This window comes from Felis catus, chromosome D1 (genome assembly GCF_018350175.1).
Source record: "Felis catus isolate Fca126 chromosome D1, F.catus_Fca126_mat1.0, whole genome shotgun sequence".
Lineage (NCBI taxonomy): Eukaryota > Metazoa > Chordata > Mammalia > Carnivora > Felidae > Felis > Felis catus.
Window position 1 is genome coordinate 54,993,664 of NC_058377.1, and position 14,823 is coordinate 55,008,486.

The 14,823-nt window shown below is 40.3% G+C and overlaps 1 protein-coding gene across 9 annotated transcripts in view; it reads left to right on the forward strand.

Moving 5' to 3' along the window:
- GDPD4 (glycerophosphodiester phosphodiesterase domain containing 4) overlaps positions 1–14,823 on the forward strand; it is a 174,677-nt gene that overhangs the window by 3,917 nt on the left and 155,937 nt on the right. For 7 of the 9 annotated variants that reach the window (XM_019811762.3, XM_045038695.1, XM_019811760.2 and 4 more), the window contains exon 1: positions 453–586. The exons of the other annotated variants lie outside the window; for them this stretch is intronic. The gene's annotated coding sequence lies outside the window, so the exon portion shown is untranslated. Of the gene's footprint in view, positions 1–452; positions 587–14,823 lie in introns of those variants that run through there. 9 annotated transcript variants of the gene reach the window in all.

The window sequence follows — 14,823 nt, forward strand, 5'->3', positions numbered from 1 at the left end:
AGGAATCAAAGAGTAAACAAACAAAACTAAAACAGGCCCATTGTTTGAAGTAGGTTAGGAAAAAAAAGACGAGACAAAAATAATTTAAAAAAGACAATCTATAAATAACTGGGCTACAAAAAATAGTTAATCCCTGAACTAAATAATTAACAAAAACTAAAATTACGCTGAAGTTCTTTTTTTTAAAGTTTATTTATTTTGAGAGAGAGAGAGAGAGAGAGAGAGAGAGAGAGCGAGCAAGCAGGGGCGGGACAGAGAGAGAGGGAGAGAGAGAATCCCAAGCAGTCCCCTGTGCTGTCAGTGTCCACGCTTAACCTAAGGCACCCAGGTGCCCCGAAGTTATCTCTAAAAGAAGCAAAATGAAAGATACTTTAAATACACATTTTAAACGCATTGCTCAGAGCTAAGTTTGCAGGTGTGCCTTAAACTCAGCCTCCAGGGCTGATAGAGCACCGAAGGCCACGCCCCTGGCCACGCCCACCCCACACAGCCAGCCTCCACTGCCTTCTTCAACCAGGCGTCCATCTTGAGAGACGCTGGTCTGCGGTGGAGATTTCCCGTTTGCTTTTGGGGCTTTGAAGTCGCTGTAAGTACCGTGTCCAGCTCTGAGCTCCACCTCTTAAGCATCTCCAGGAGTAGGAAACTACATTAATATTATCAAGTTGGCAGCCAACGTGAGGCACTTTTACCTAATCAGCTCATTACGTCTGGTGAACTTGGAGCTGCCATCACCCCAGTGTTCAGGGGAGGAAGCTGAGACCAGAGGGCTTCCACCTGTCCCAGTCGGGTGGCGACAGGAGCACCAAGCCGGGTAGGCCCAGTGGCTCGGCTGGCGTCCAGGGCTGGCCTGTCGTGGGCGTGTGCGTTAAGTCCCGACAGGTGTGAAGGGAGTGCTCAGCTCGTTTGTTTCTCTGGGCGATCCTAGCCGAACGCTGCCTGTGCTCAACATCTGAAAATAGTTGTTTCTTGTCTTGTGTCCGGTTTCTGAGTTGTTTTTGGAGGGAGCCTAAGTCCTGTTCTAGTTTGTCAAACCTGGCAAGCGCACTCTGGTGTTTGACTCAAGCAACGGGTGAACAGTGGTGCCCTTTGCAGAGAGGGGATGGTCTTGAGAAGGAATAGGTTTGGGAGGGCAAAGCAGGGGTTCAGTTTGGGATAATTTTGAGAGGTCTGTGACAAATCAAGTGAAGATTTCAGCAGGCTGTTGGCTGTATGGGTTTGGAAATCAGAGGAGATGTTTGGAAGGGAAACGATGTTTACTGATCTTTCCCTAAATATTAACGAATTCAAAGGATATGTAGGCATGTGGGAAATGGTTGTGGTAATGATGCTGGTTAAAATGCTGCCTTTTATTAAGTATTTGAGCAGTTTACCACCCTCCCTGTCACAGAGCTTTTGTTCACAAGATCTTTCTTTGACATACCAATATTTGCAACTGGTCACACCAAATTCACTGTCTCTTCTGTTTTTAGCTTCATTATAGTAAATTTTTATTATGTTGAACACACGCACAGACATATAGCAAATGTTAGAAGACTATAGATTATCTGTCTCCTTAACATTTAAAAAAAGTCTAGATTTTTTTTAACATGGGAGGCTGTTTGCTCAAGAAATTCCATGATTAGAGATATATGTACATATTTGAGAGAGAACTTGTCACATTCCCAAAAGGTAAAAGCAACTGATCTCTCTTTCTCTGGGTTATATCCTTTTTAAATCGAGCCATTATGAACTTATGCATGGAACATTTAAGTAAAAATCAGATACTTTTCTGTTGTAAATAGTGGGTTTTCTCTTAACTTTGCCAAATCTCATCCTCTCTTTTGTGCATTGGCATTAAGAACAAAATCTTAAGTTGAAAGAACCCAAAATGATAATTTGGGTTCTGGCCTACTTAAAGAGAGGATTGTTGAAATTAATTCCAGAATTATTGAAGATTTGGTTGTTACTTAGCTTGCAGTTGAGATTTGTAGAGGATTATTACATGTTGGCTATCATTGCATAACAAGCCATCCTCAAACTCAGTGGCTTAAAACAATAGCATTTATTATTGTTTATGAATATATTTCTGCATCCTGTTAGGGCAAAGTCGTGCAGGTAGTTCTTGCTAACTTGCACTTAAACTTGACTAAATTCTTTCATATGCTTTAGGCTGGTTGCCTGTATGGTGGCCTAGGGCAAGACTTGACTTTTTTTTTTTTTTTTAAATTTTTTTTTTCAACGTTTATTTATTTTTGGGACAGAGAGAGACAGAGCATGAACGGGCGAGGGGCAGAGAGAGAGGGAGACACAGAATAGGAAACAGGCTCCAGGCTCTGAGCCATCAGCCCAGAGCCCGACACGGGGCTCGAACTCACAGACCGCGAGATCGTGACCTGGCTGAAGTCGGACGCTTAACCGACTGCGCCACCCAGGCGCCCCAAGACTTGACTTTTATAACTGGGCTCTCCTCCCTGTGGTTACTCTTGTACTCATTCCATCAGGCTAGTTAGGAGTTCTTCAAATAGGAACGATGGGTTCCCAAAAGAGGGAGCATAAGCATACAGGGTCTCTTGAGGCCTAGGTTTGCAACTGGCACATCATTTGCCACATTCTCTTGGACACATCAATTCACAACATCAACTTAAAAGAGTAGGAAAATAGACTTTTTTAAATGAGAGGACTTCAAAGTCACATTGTGAAGGATATGGACAAAGGAAGGGATAAAGAAATGAGCCCGTTTTTGTCACCAATCTATTACAGATCATTTAATGGCTTCAGTTACACATATCTCTCAAAAGCAAAATAATGGTAACTTCAAATCCAGCACTGCCAGAAGTCTTATCCAGTGCCAGCATCATGTTCATTCCAGGGTTTCAGAAACTAGTAAAGTTGTGATATGATTTCAGAAGGGGGAAATGGGAGGCTCTAAGCAGTTACTGGTCCATAGTCATTCTAAAATTGTGCTGGAAAAATATTGCCAAGTCACCCAATTCCAAAAAGTAGGGAATTTTCCTTGATTAACTCTTGGCTTTTCTCCCTAGGGTGGGTCTTTCTTTCTTTCTTTCTTTCTTTCTTTCTTTCTTTCTTTCTTTCTTTCTTTCTTTCTTTCTTTCTCTTTTTCTTTTTTGTTTAATTTAGCATTTAGTTAGTTAACATACAGTGCAATGTTGGTTTCAGGAGTAGAATTCAGTGATTCATCAGTTACATACAACACCCAGTGCTTATCACATGTGCCCTCCTTAGTACCCATCACCACTAGCCCACCTACCCACCTACCCCCATCAATCTTCAGTTTGTTCTCCATCATTAAGAGTCACTTTGTGGTTTGTTTCTCTCTCTTCTGTTACCCCCCCTTCCCATATGTTCGTCTGTTTTGTTTCTTAAATTCCACAGATGCATGAAATCATATGGTATTTGTGTTTCTCTGATTGACGTATTTTGCTTAGCGTATTACATTCTAGCTCCATCCACATCATTACAAATGGCAACATTTCATTCTTTTTGATGGCTAATATTCCATTGTATGTGTGGGTATGTGTATATATACACACACACCCACATATGTATATATGTATACACACACATACACAAACATACACATATGCATATACATATACATATACATATACCACATCTTTATCCATTCATCAGTCAGGGGACATTTGGACTCTCTCCATAGTTTGGCTATTGTTGATAATACTGCTGTAAACATCAGGGTGCATGTACCCCTTTGAAGCTGTATTTTTGTATCCTTTGGGAAAATACCTAATAGTGCAATTGGTGGACTGTAGGGTAGTTCTATTTTTAGTTTTTTGAGGAACCTTCATACCATTCTGCAGAGTGACTATACCAGTTTGCATTCCCACCAAGGGTGCAAGAGGGTTCCTTTTCTCTGCATCACAGGTTGTTTCTTGTGTTGTTAATTTTAGCCATTTTGATAGGTGTGAGGTGGTATCTCATTGTGGTTTTGATTTGTATTTCCCTGATGATGAGTGATGTTGAGCATCTTTTCATGTGTCTCTTAGCCATCTGGATGTCTTCTTTGGAACAGTGTCTATTCATGTCATCTGCCTATTTCTTAACTGGATTGTTTTTTAGATGTTGAGTTTGATAAGTTGCTTATATGTTTTGGATACTAACCCAGTATCAGATATGTCATTTGCAAATATCTTCTCCCATTCCACAGGCTGCCTTTTAATTTTGTTGATTGTTTCTTTAATTGTGTAGAAGCTTTTTATCTTGATGAAGTCCCAATAGTTCATGTTTGCTTTTGTTTCCCTTGCCTTCAGCAACGTGTCTTAGTAAGAAGTTGCTCTGGCTGAGGTCAGAGAAGTTGCTGCTTGTGTCCTCCTCTAGGATTTTGATGGTTTCCTGTGTCACATTTAAGTCTTTCATCCATTTTGAATTTATTTTTTGTGTATGATGTAACAAAGTGGCCCAGTTTCTTTCCTGTGCATGTCACTGTCTAGTTTTCCCAACACCATTTGTTGAAGAGACTGTCTTTTTTCCATTGGATAGTTGTCCCTGCTTTGTTGAAGATGAGTTGACCATAGAGTTATGGGTCCATTTCTGGGTTTTCTGTTTTGTTCCATTGATCTATGTATCTGTTTTTGTGCCAGTACCATACTCTCTTGATGACTGTAGCTTTGTAATATAGCTTGAAATCCAGAATCATGATTCCTCTAGTTTTGTTTTTCTTTTTCAGTATTTCTTTGGCTATTCAGGGTCTTCTGTGGTTCCATACAAATTTTAGGATTGTTTGTTCTAGCTCTGTGAAAAATGCTGGTGGTATTTTGATAGGGATTGCATTAAATGTGTAGATTACTTTGGGTAGAATAGACATTTTAACGATGGTTGTTCTTCCAATCCATGAACATGGAATGCTTTTCCATTTCTTTGTGTCCTCTTTAATACCTTTACTAAGTCTTTTGTAGTTTTCAGAGTACATATCTTTACCTCTTTGTTTAGTTTTATTTCTAGGTATCTTACTGTTTTTGGTGCAGTTGTAAATGGGATTGATTCCTTGATTTCTTTTTCTGCTGCTTCGTTTTTGGTGTATAGAAATGCAACAGATTTCTGCATGTTAATTTTATATCCTGAGATTTTTCTGACATCATGTCTTAGTTCTAGCAATTTTTTGGTGGAGTCTTTCTGGTTTTCTACATAGAGTATCATGTTGTCTGCAAACAGTGAAAGTCTGACTTCTTCCTTAGTGATTTGGATGCCGCTTATTTCTTTTTGTTGCCTGACTGCTGAGGCTAAGACTTCTCATACTATGTGAAATATTAATGGGGAGAGTGGATGTTCTTGTTTTGTTCCCGACTGTAGGGGAAAGGCTCTCAGTTTTTCCCCATTGAGTATAATATTAGCTGTGGGTCTTTTGTACATGGCCTTTATGATGTGGTGGTGTGTTCCTTATATCCCTACTTTGTTAAGGGTTTTTATCAAGAATAGATTGTTATTTGTCAAATGCTTTTTCTGCATCTATTGACAGGATTGTATGGTTCTTATCCTTTCTTTTATTAAGGTTGTGTATCATGTTGATTGATTTGTGAATATTGAACAAGCCCTGCGCCCAGGAATAAGTTCCACTTGATTGTGGTGAATAATTCTTTTAATATAGTGTTGAATTCGATTTGCTAGTATCTTGTTGAGACTTTTTTTGTCTGTCTTCATCAGAGATACTGGCCTGTAATTCTCCTTTTTAGTGGAGTCTTTGGATTTAGAATCAAGGTAATGCTGGCTTTGTAGAATGAGTTTGGAAGTTTTCCTTCCATTTCTGTTGTTTAGAACAGTTTGAGAAGAATAGGTATTGACCCTTCTTTAAATTTTTTTTTTTTCAACGTTTATTTATTTTTGGGACAGAGAGAGACAGAGCATGAACGGGGGAGGGGCAGAGAGAGAGGGAGACACAGAATCGGAAACAGGCTCCAGGCTCCGAGCCATCAGCCCAGAGCCTGACGCGGGGCTCGAACTCACGGACCGCAAGATCGTGACCTGGCTGAAGTCGGACGCTCAACCGACTGCGCCACCCAGGCGCCCCTTTTTTTTTAAAATTTTTTTTTTCAACGTTTATTTATTTTTGGGACAGAGAGAGACAGAGCATGAACGGGGGAGGGGCAGAGAGAGAGGGAGACACAGAATCGGAAACATATTGACCCTTCTTTAAATGTCTGGTAGAATTTCCCTGGGAAGCCATCTGGCCCTGGACTTTTGTTTGTTGGGAGACTTTTGATTACTGATTAATTTTTTTTTGCTGGTTATGGGTCTGTTAAAATTTCTATTTCTTCCTGTTTCAATTTTGGTAATTTGTGAGTTTCTAGGAATTTGTCCATTTCTTCCAGTTGCCCAGTTTGTTGGCATATAATTTTTCACAATAATCTCTTATAATTATTTGTATTTCTGTGGTGTTGGTTGTGATCTTTCCTCTTCCATTCATGATTTTATCTATTTGGGTCCTTTCTCCTTTTGATAAGTCTGGCTCAGGATTTATCACTTTTTTTTTATACTTTCGAAGAACTAGCTCTTAGTTTCATTGATCTGTTTTTTGTTTGTTGATTTGTTTCTATATCGTTAATTTCTGCTCTAGTCTTTATTATTTCCCTTCTTGTTGGTCTAGGCTTTATTTGCTGTTCCTTTTCTAGCTCCCTTAGGTGTAAAGTTAGGTTATGTGTTCGGGACCTTTCTAGCATCATGAAGTAGGCCTGAGTTGGAATATGCTTTAAAAAAAAAAAAAAAAAGCATACCTTTAGGACTGCCTTTGCTGCATCCCAAAGGGTTTTGACTGTCATGTTTTCATTTTCATTTGTTTCCATATATTTTTAATTTTTTTTTATTTTCCTGGTTAACCCATTAATTCTTTTTTATATTAATTACAATTTATTGTCAGATTGGTTTCCATACAACAGCCAGTGCTCATCCAAACAGGTGTCCTCCTCAATGCGCATCACCCATTTTCCCCTCCCCCCCACTCCCATAAACCCTTAGTTTGTTCTCAGTATTTAAGGCTCTTATGGTTTGCCTCCCTCCCTCTCTGTAACTTCCCCACCTTCCCCTCCCCCATGATTCTCTGTTAAGTTTCTCAGGATCCACATATGAGTGAAAACATATGGTAACTGTCTTTCTCTGCCTGATTTATTTCACTTAGCACAGTACCCTCCAGTTCCATCCTGGTTGCTACACATGGCCAGATTTCATTCTTTTTCATTGCCAAGTAGTATTCCATTGTATATATAAGCCACATCTTCTTTATCCATTCGTCAGTTGATGGACATTTAGGCTCTTTCCATAATTTGGCTATTGTTGATAGTGCAGCTATAAACATTGGGGTACATGTGCCCCTATGCATCAGCACTCCTTTATCCCTTGGGTAAATTCCTAGCAGTGCTATTGCTGGGTCATAGGGTAGATCTGTTTTTATTTTTTTTTCTTCAATATATGAAATTTATTGTCAAATTGGTTTCCATACAGCACCCAGTGCTCATCCCAAAAGGTGCCCTCCTCAATACCCATCATGTTTTTAATTTTTTGAGGAAGCTCCACATTTTTTTCCAGAGCGGCTGCACCGGTTTGCATTCCCATCAACAGTGCAAGAGGGTTCCCGTTTCTCCACATCCTCTCCAGCATCTATAGTCTCCTGATTTGTTCCTTTTAGCCACTCTGACTGGCGTGAGGTGGTATCTCAGTGTGGTTTTGATTTGTAGTTCCCTGATGAGGAGTGACGTTGAGCATCTTTTCATGTGTCTTTTGGCCATCTGGATATCTTCTTTAGAAAAGTGTTTATTCATGTCTTCTGCCCATTTCTTCACTGGGTTATTTGTTTTTTGGGTGTGGAGTTTGTTGAGTTCTTTATAGATTTTGGATACTAGCCCTTTATCTGATATGTCATTTGCAAATATCTTTTCCCATTCCGTCAGTTGCCTTGTAGTTTTGTTGATTGTTTACTTGGCAGTGTGGAAGCTTTTTATCTTCATGAGGTCCCAATAGTTCATTTTTGCTTTTAATTCCCTTGCCTTTGGGGATGCGTTGAATAAGAAATTGCTGTGGCTGAGGTCAGAGAGGATTTTTCCTGCTTTCTCCTCAAGGGTTTTGATGATTTCCTATCTCACATTCAGGTCCTTCATCCATTTTGAGTTTATTTTTGTGAATGGTGTAAGAAAGTGGTCTGGTTTCATTCTTCTGCATGTTGCTGTCCAGTTCTCCCAACACCATTTGTTAGACTGTCTTTTTTTCCATTGGATATTCTTTCCTGCTTTGTCAAAGATTAGTTGGCCATACATTTGTGGGTCCAATTCTGGAGTCTCTATTCTATTCCATTGGTCTATCTGTTTTTGTGCCAGTACCATACTGTCTTGATGATTATAGCTTTGTAATAGAGGCTAAAGTCTGGGATTGTGATGCCTCCCATTTTGGTTTTCTTCTTCAATATTACTTTGGCTATTCTGGGTCATTTGTGGTTCCATACAAATCTTAGGATTGCTTGTTCTAGCTTTGAGAAGAATGCTGGTGCAATTTTGATTGGGATTGCATTGAATGTGTAGATAGCTTTGGGTAGTATTGACATTTTAACAATATTTTTTCTTCCAATCCATGAGCACAGAATGCTTTTCCATTTCTTTATATCTTCTTCAATTTCCTTCATAGGCTTTCTATAGTTTTCAGCATAAAGATCTTTTATGTCTTTGGTTAGGTTTATTCCTAGGTATTTTATGATTCTTGGTGCAAGTGTATGAGATCAGATTCTTTATTTGTCTTTCTGTTGCTTCATTATTGGTATATAAAAATGCAGCTGACTTCTGTACGTTGATTTTATACCCTGCAACTTGGCTGAATTCATGTATTAGTTCTAGCAGACTTTTGGTGGAGTCTGTCGGGTTTTCCATGTAGAGTATCATGTCGTCTGTGAAGAGTGAAAGTTTAACTTCATCTTTGCCAATTTCGATGCCTTTGATTTTCTTTTGTTGTCTGATTGCTGATGCCAGGACTTCCAACACTATGTTAAACAACAGTGGTGAGAGTGGACATCCCTGTCATGTTCCTGATCTCAGGGGGAAAGCTCTCAGTTTTTCCCCCTTGAGGATGATACTAGCTGTGGGCTTTTCATAAGTGGCTTTTATGATGTTTAAGTATGTTCCTTCTATCCTGACTTTCTCGAGGGTTTATATTAAGAAAGGATGCTGTATTTTGTCAAATGCCTTTTCTGCATCTATTGAAAGGATCATATGGTTCTTATCCTTTCTTCTATTAATGAGGTATCATGTCGATTGATTTGCGAATATTGAACCAGCCCTGTAGCCCAGGAATGAATCCCACAAGATCGTGGTGAATAATTCTTTTTATATTCTGCTGAATTCCATTTGCTAGTATCTTGTTGAGAATTTTTGCATCCACATTCATCAGGGATATTGGCCTGTAGTTCTCTTTTTTTCACTGGGTCTCTGTATGGTTTGAGAATCAAAGTAATGCTGGCTTCATAGAATGAGTCTGGAAGTTTTCCTTCCCTTTCTATTTTTTAGAACAGCTTGAGAAGGATAGGTAATATCTCTGTTTTAAATGTGTGGTAGAATTCCCCAGGGAAGCCATCTGGTCCTAGACTCTTTCTTGTTGGGAGATTTTTGATAACTGATTCAATTTCTTCACTAGTTATGGGTTGGTTCAAATTTTCTATTTCTTCCCATTTGAGTTTTGGAAATATGTGGGAGTTGAGGAATTTGTCCATTTCTTCCAGGTTGTCCAGTTTTTTGGCCTATAATTTTTCATAGTATTCCCTGAATAATTACTTGTATTTCTGAGGGATTGGTTGTAATAATTCCATTTTCATTCATAATTTTATTTATTTGGGTCATCTCCCTTTTCTTTTTGAGACGCCTGGCTAGAGGTTTATCAATTTTGTTTATTTTTTCAAAAAAACAACTCTTGGTTTCACTGATCTGCTCTACAGTTTTTTTAGGTTCTATATTTATTTCTGTTCTGATCTTTATTATTTCTCTTCTTACGCTGGGTTTGGGGTGCTTTGCTGTTCTGCTTCTATTTCCTTTAAGTGTGATATTAGATTTTGTGTTTGGGATTTTTCATGTTTCTTGAGATAGGCCTGGATTGCAATGTATTTTCCTCTCAGGACTGCCTTCGCTGCATCCCAACGCGTTTGGATTGTTGTATTTTCATTTTCATTTGTTTCCATATATTTTTAAATTTCTTCTCTAATTGCCTGGTTGGCCCATTCATTCTTTAGTAGGGTGTTCTTTAACCTCCATGCTTTTGGAGGTTTTCCAGACTTTTTCCTGTGGTTGATTTCAAGCTTCATAGCATTGTGGTCTGAAAGCATGCATGGTATGATCTCAATTCTTGTATACTTATGAAGGGCTGTTTTGTGAGGCAGTATGTGATCTTGGAGAATGTTCCATGTGCACTCGAGAAGAAAGTATATTCTGTTGCTTAGGGATGCAGAGTTCTAAATATATCTGTCAAGTCCATCTGATCCAGTGTATCATTCAGGGCCCTTGTTTCTTTATTGACCGTGTGTCTAGATGATCTATCCATTGTTGTAAGTGGGGTACTAAAGTCCCCTGCAATTAACACATTCTTATCAATAAGGTTGCTTATGTTTGTGATTAACTGTTTTATATATTTGGGGATTCCTGTATTCAGCACATAAACATTTATAATTGTTAGCTCTTCCTGATGGATAGACCCTGTAATTATTATATAATGTCCTTCTTCATCTCTTGTTACAGCCTTTAATTTAAAGTCTAGTTTGTCTGAGGGGCGCCTGGGTGGCTCAGTCGGTTAAGTGGCCGACCTTGGCTCAGGTCATGATCTCGTGGTCAGTGAGTTCAAGCCCCGCATCGGGGTCTGTGCTGACAGCTCAGAGCCTGGAGCCTGTTTCAGATTCTGTGTCTCCCTCTCTCTGACCCTCCCCTGTTCATGCTCTGTCTCTCTCTGTCTCAAAATAAATAAACGTTAAAAAAAAAATAAAGTCTAGTTTGTCTGATATAAGTATGGCTACTCCAGCTCTCTTTTGAGTTCCAGTAGTATGATAGTTAGTTCTCCATCCCTTCACTTTCAATCTGAAGGTGTCTCAGGTCTAAAATGAGTCTCTTGTAGATGGAAAATAGATGGGTCTTGTTTTTTTTTTTTTTTTTTTTATCCATTCTGATACCCTGTGTCTTTTGATTGGAGCATTTAGTTCATTTACATTCAGTGTTACTATTGAAGGATATGGGTTTAGAGTCATTGTGATGTCTGTAGGTTTCATGCTTGTAGTGATGTCTCTGGTACTTTGTGGTCCTTGCAACATTTCACTCACAGAATCGCCCTTAGGATCTCTTGTAGGGCTGGTTTAGTGGTGATGAATTCCTTCAGTTTTTGTTTGTTTGGGAAGACCTTTATCTCTCCTATTCTGAATGACAGACTTGCTGGATAAAGGATTCTTGGCTGCATATTTTTTCTGTTCATCACATTGAAGATTTCCTGCCATACCTTTCTGGCCTGCCAAGTTTCAGTAGATAGATCTGCCACTAGTCTTATGGGTCTCCCTTTATAAGTTAGGGCCTATTATCCCTAGCTGCTTTCAGAATTTTCTCTTTATCTTTGTATTTTGTCAGTTTTACTATGATATGTTATGCAGAAGATTGATTCAAGTTATGTCTGAAGGGAGTTCTCTGTGCCTCTTGGATATCAATGCCTTTTTCCTTCCCCAGGTCAGGGAAGTTCTCGGCTATGATTTGTTCAAGTATACCTTCAGCCCCTTTCTCTCTCTCTTCCTCTTCTGGAATTCCTATGATACGAATATTGTTCCATTTGATTGCATCACTTAGTTCTCTAAGTCTCCCCTCATACTTCTGGATTTTTTTATCTCTCTTTTTCTCAGCTTCTTCTTTTTCCATAATTTTATCTTCTAACTCACCTATTCTCTCCTCTGCCTCTTCAATACAAGCTGTGGTTGCCTCCATTTTATTTTGCACCTCATTTATAGCATTTTTTTTATCTCCTCACAACTATTTCTTAGTCCCTTGATCTCTGTAGCAATAGATTCTCTGCTGTTCCCTATACTTTTTTTTTCAGCCCAGTGATTAATTTTATGACTATTATTCTAAATTCTTCTTCCGTTATATTGCTTAAATAGTTTTTGATCAATTCGTTAGCTGTCGCTACTTCCTGGAGTTTGAGGAGAATTCTTCTGTTTCGTCATTTTGGATAGTCCCTGGAGTGGCACGGAACTACAGGGCACTTCCCCTGTGCTGTCTGGAATAACTTGTGTTGGTGGGCAGGGACGCAGTCAGACCTGATGTCTGCCCCCAGCCGACCGCTGGGGCCACAGTCAGACTGGTGTGTACCTTATCTTTCCCTCTCCCAGGGGCAGGACTCACTGTGGAGTGGTGTGGCCCCTGTCTGGCTACTTGCACACTGCCAGGCTTGTGGTGCTGCTTTGATGGATCTGGCGTATTAGCCGGGGTGGATATGCAAGGTGCACAGGGGCAGGAGGGGCAGGCTCAGCTCGCTTTGCTGTAGTGGTCCCCTGTGGGAGGGGCCCTGTAGCACTGGGATGGAGGCAGACCCATGGAGCGTTGGATGTTTGTGCAGTGCAAGCAAGTTTGGTGACGGGAACTGGTTCCCTTTGGGATTTTGGCTTTTGTGGGGTGGGAGAGGGAGAGGGAGATGGCGCTTGCCAGTGCCTTTGTTCCCTGCCCAGCTGAGCTCTGTCTTCCGGGGCTCAACACCTCTCCCTCTCCGTGTCCCTTCGCCCTCCTGCTCTCTGAGCAGAGCTGTTGACTTTTAACATTCCAGATGTTAAGTCCCGCTGGCTGTCAGAACTTATGGGGTCCGGCCCCTCCACTTTTGCAAGCCAGACTTGGGGGCTCTGCCTTGGTAGGCAGGCTGCCCCTCTACTGCCCGGCTCCCTCCCGCCAGTCCGTGTAGCGCGCACCACCTCTCTGCGCTTCCTACCTTCTTCCGTGGGCCTCTTATCCACGCTTGGCTCCGGAGAGTCCATTCTGCTAGTCTTCTGGCGGTTTTCTGGGTTATTTAGGCTGATGTGGGTGGAATCTAAGTGATCAGGGGGACGAGGTGAGCCCAGTGTCCTCCTATGGAGCCATCTTCACTCCTGAAAAACATAGTATTTTTAATTTCGAACTGACTAGATTTTAGTTCTTTTATCTCTGCAGAAATGGATTCTCTGGTGTTTTCTATGTTTTTTTCCAACCCAGCTTGTATTCTTATAACCATGGTTTTAAATTCTAGTTCAGACATCTTACTTATATAGTTGATTAAATCCCTGTCCATCAGTTCTATTGCCTTTTCTTTCTTTTGGGGTAAGTTTTTCTATGTTGTCATTTTTGTCCAGAGAAGAGAAGAGCAAAGAAGGAATATAAAAACCAACCAACAAGCAAAATAACGAACAAAAAACAAAGAAACAATAACAATAAAAACACAGAAAGACTAGATCCAGGGTGTGTTTTGGTTTGCTTGTTAAAAGACTCCAGATCCAAAATTCAAATCAAATAAAACAAAACCAATAAAATAAAAAATAAAGGAATATGTATATAAATTAAAAATAATAGCAAAAAGTAAAGAAAGGAATTAATAAGAAAATAAAAAATAAATAAAGAATAAAAGTAAAAGGGAAGTTAGATCCTGTTTCCCCTGGAGCTGAAGCTTTGTAGCACTATGACCTGCAGACTTGGTGCAGGGAGTTGTTTGTGCTGGTTTTCTGGGGAGAGGCCTGTGGTGCTAATGCTCAGGTTGACTTGTTTCAGTAGAAATTTGCCCCTGGGGTGCAGGGATTGGAATTTGGTTTAAGTGGCTCCGTCCTCCTCTAGGGTGCACTGTTTTGCTCCCTGAAGGCTTTCAGCTCTAAAGGGTGGAATGAATATGGTGGAGCCCGGCTCTATAGTCCTGGACCTGAAAGTTCACCCCCCCCGCAACTCCAGGGAAACCTCACAGAAGAGCAATTAATCACCCCTCTTATGTCCCCAGTTTCTTTCAGACTGCATTCACCCAGCTTGTGTCCAGGCTTTTTCATCTCAGGTGCATAACTGAGTTTCAAAAGTCCAAATTTTCCTCTGTTCCTCTGGGGGAGGGTCTTACCACGCTTTTGCTTGCTGTGGGAAAAAAGCAGTGGAACTACTGCTCAGCTGTTCAGGGTTTATGTCAAAACAGAACAGAAAACTGGCACCTCTGCTTGTAGCCCTCAGCCAGAGTGAGTCCCCTCTCTTATGCCTGGAAACAGCACAGCATGTTGGTATGACCTGTCTTTCTTGTAACCCATGGGATCCTCAGACCACGCTGTCACTCCTGGGATTCTAACCCACTTCACTACTTGAGCACTTCTAAGCCAGGCACTTCCCCCATGGTAGAGGACTGCTAAAAGTTCAGATTTTGGGCTCCATTGCTTATACTACTTTGTGGTAGCCTCCTTAAGCTGGATTCCTCTCTGCAGCTGGACCTAGAGCAATGTCTCCCCTGGTAAACTCTCTGCATCTCCTACTTCCAAATAGTGGTCCCTTTTCTACATGTAGTCTTACAGTTTTCGTTCATTCAGACCTCTGATTGATTTCTTTGATGTTCAGAATGATTTGATAACTATCTAGCTGTGTTCAAGGGATGAGACAAGCTTAGGCTCTCCCTACTCCTCCGCCATCTTAACTCCAAACTCATGTAGTTTCATCACAGTTTCATCATCAACCAGTTCAGACTTTTTTCTTATTTGCATTGTGATTGTTTTCCTTTGACCCATGGGTTTTTACAAATATAGTGTTTAATTTCCAAATGTGGATTTTTGTACTTTTCTTTTGCTTATTGATTTCTGGCTGAATTGCACTATAGTCAGAAAATACACTCTTAAGA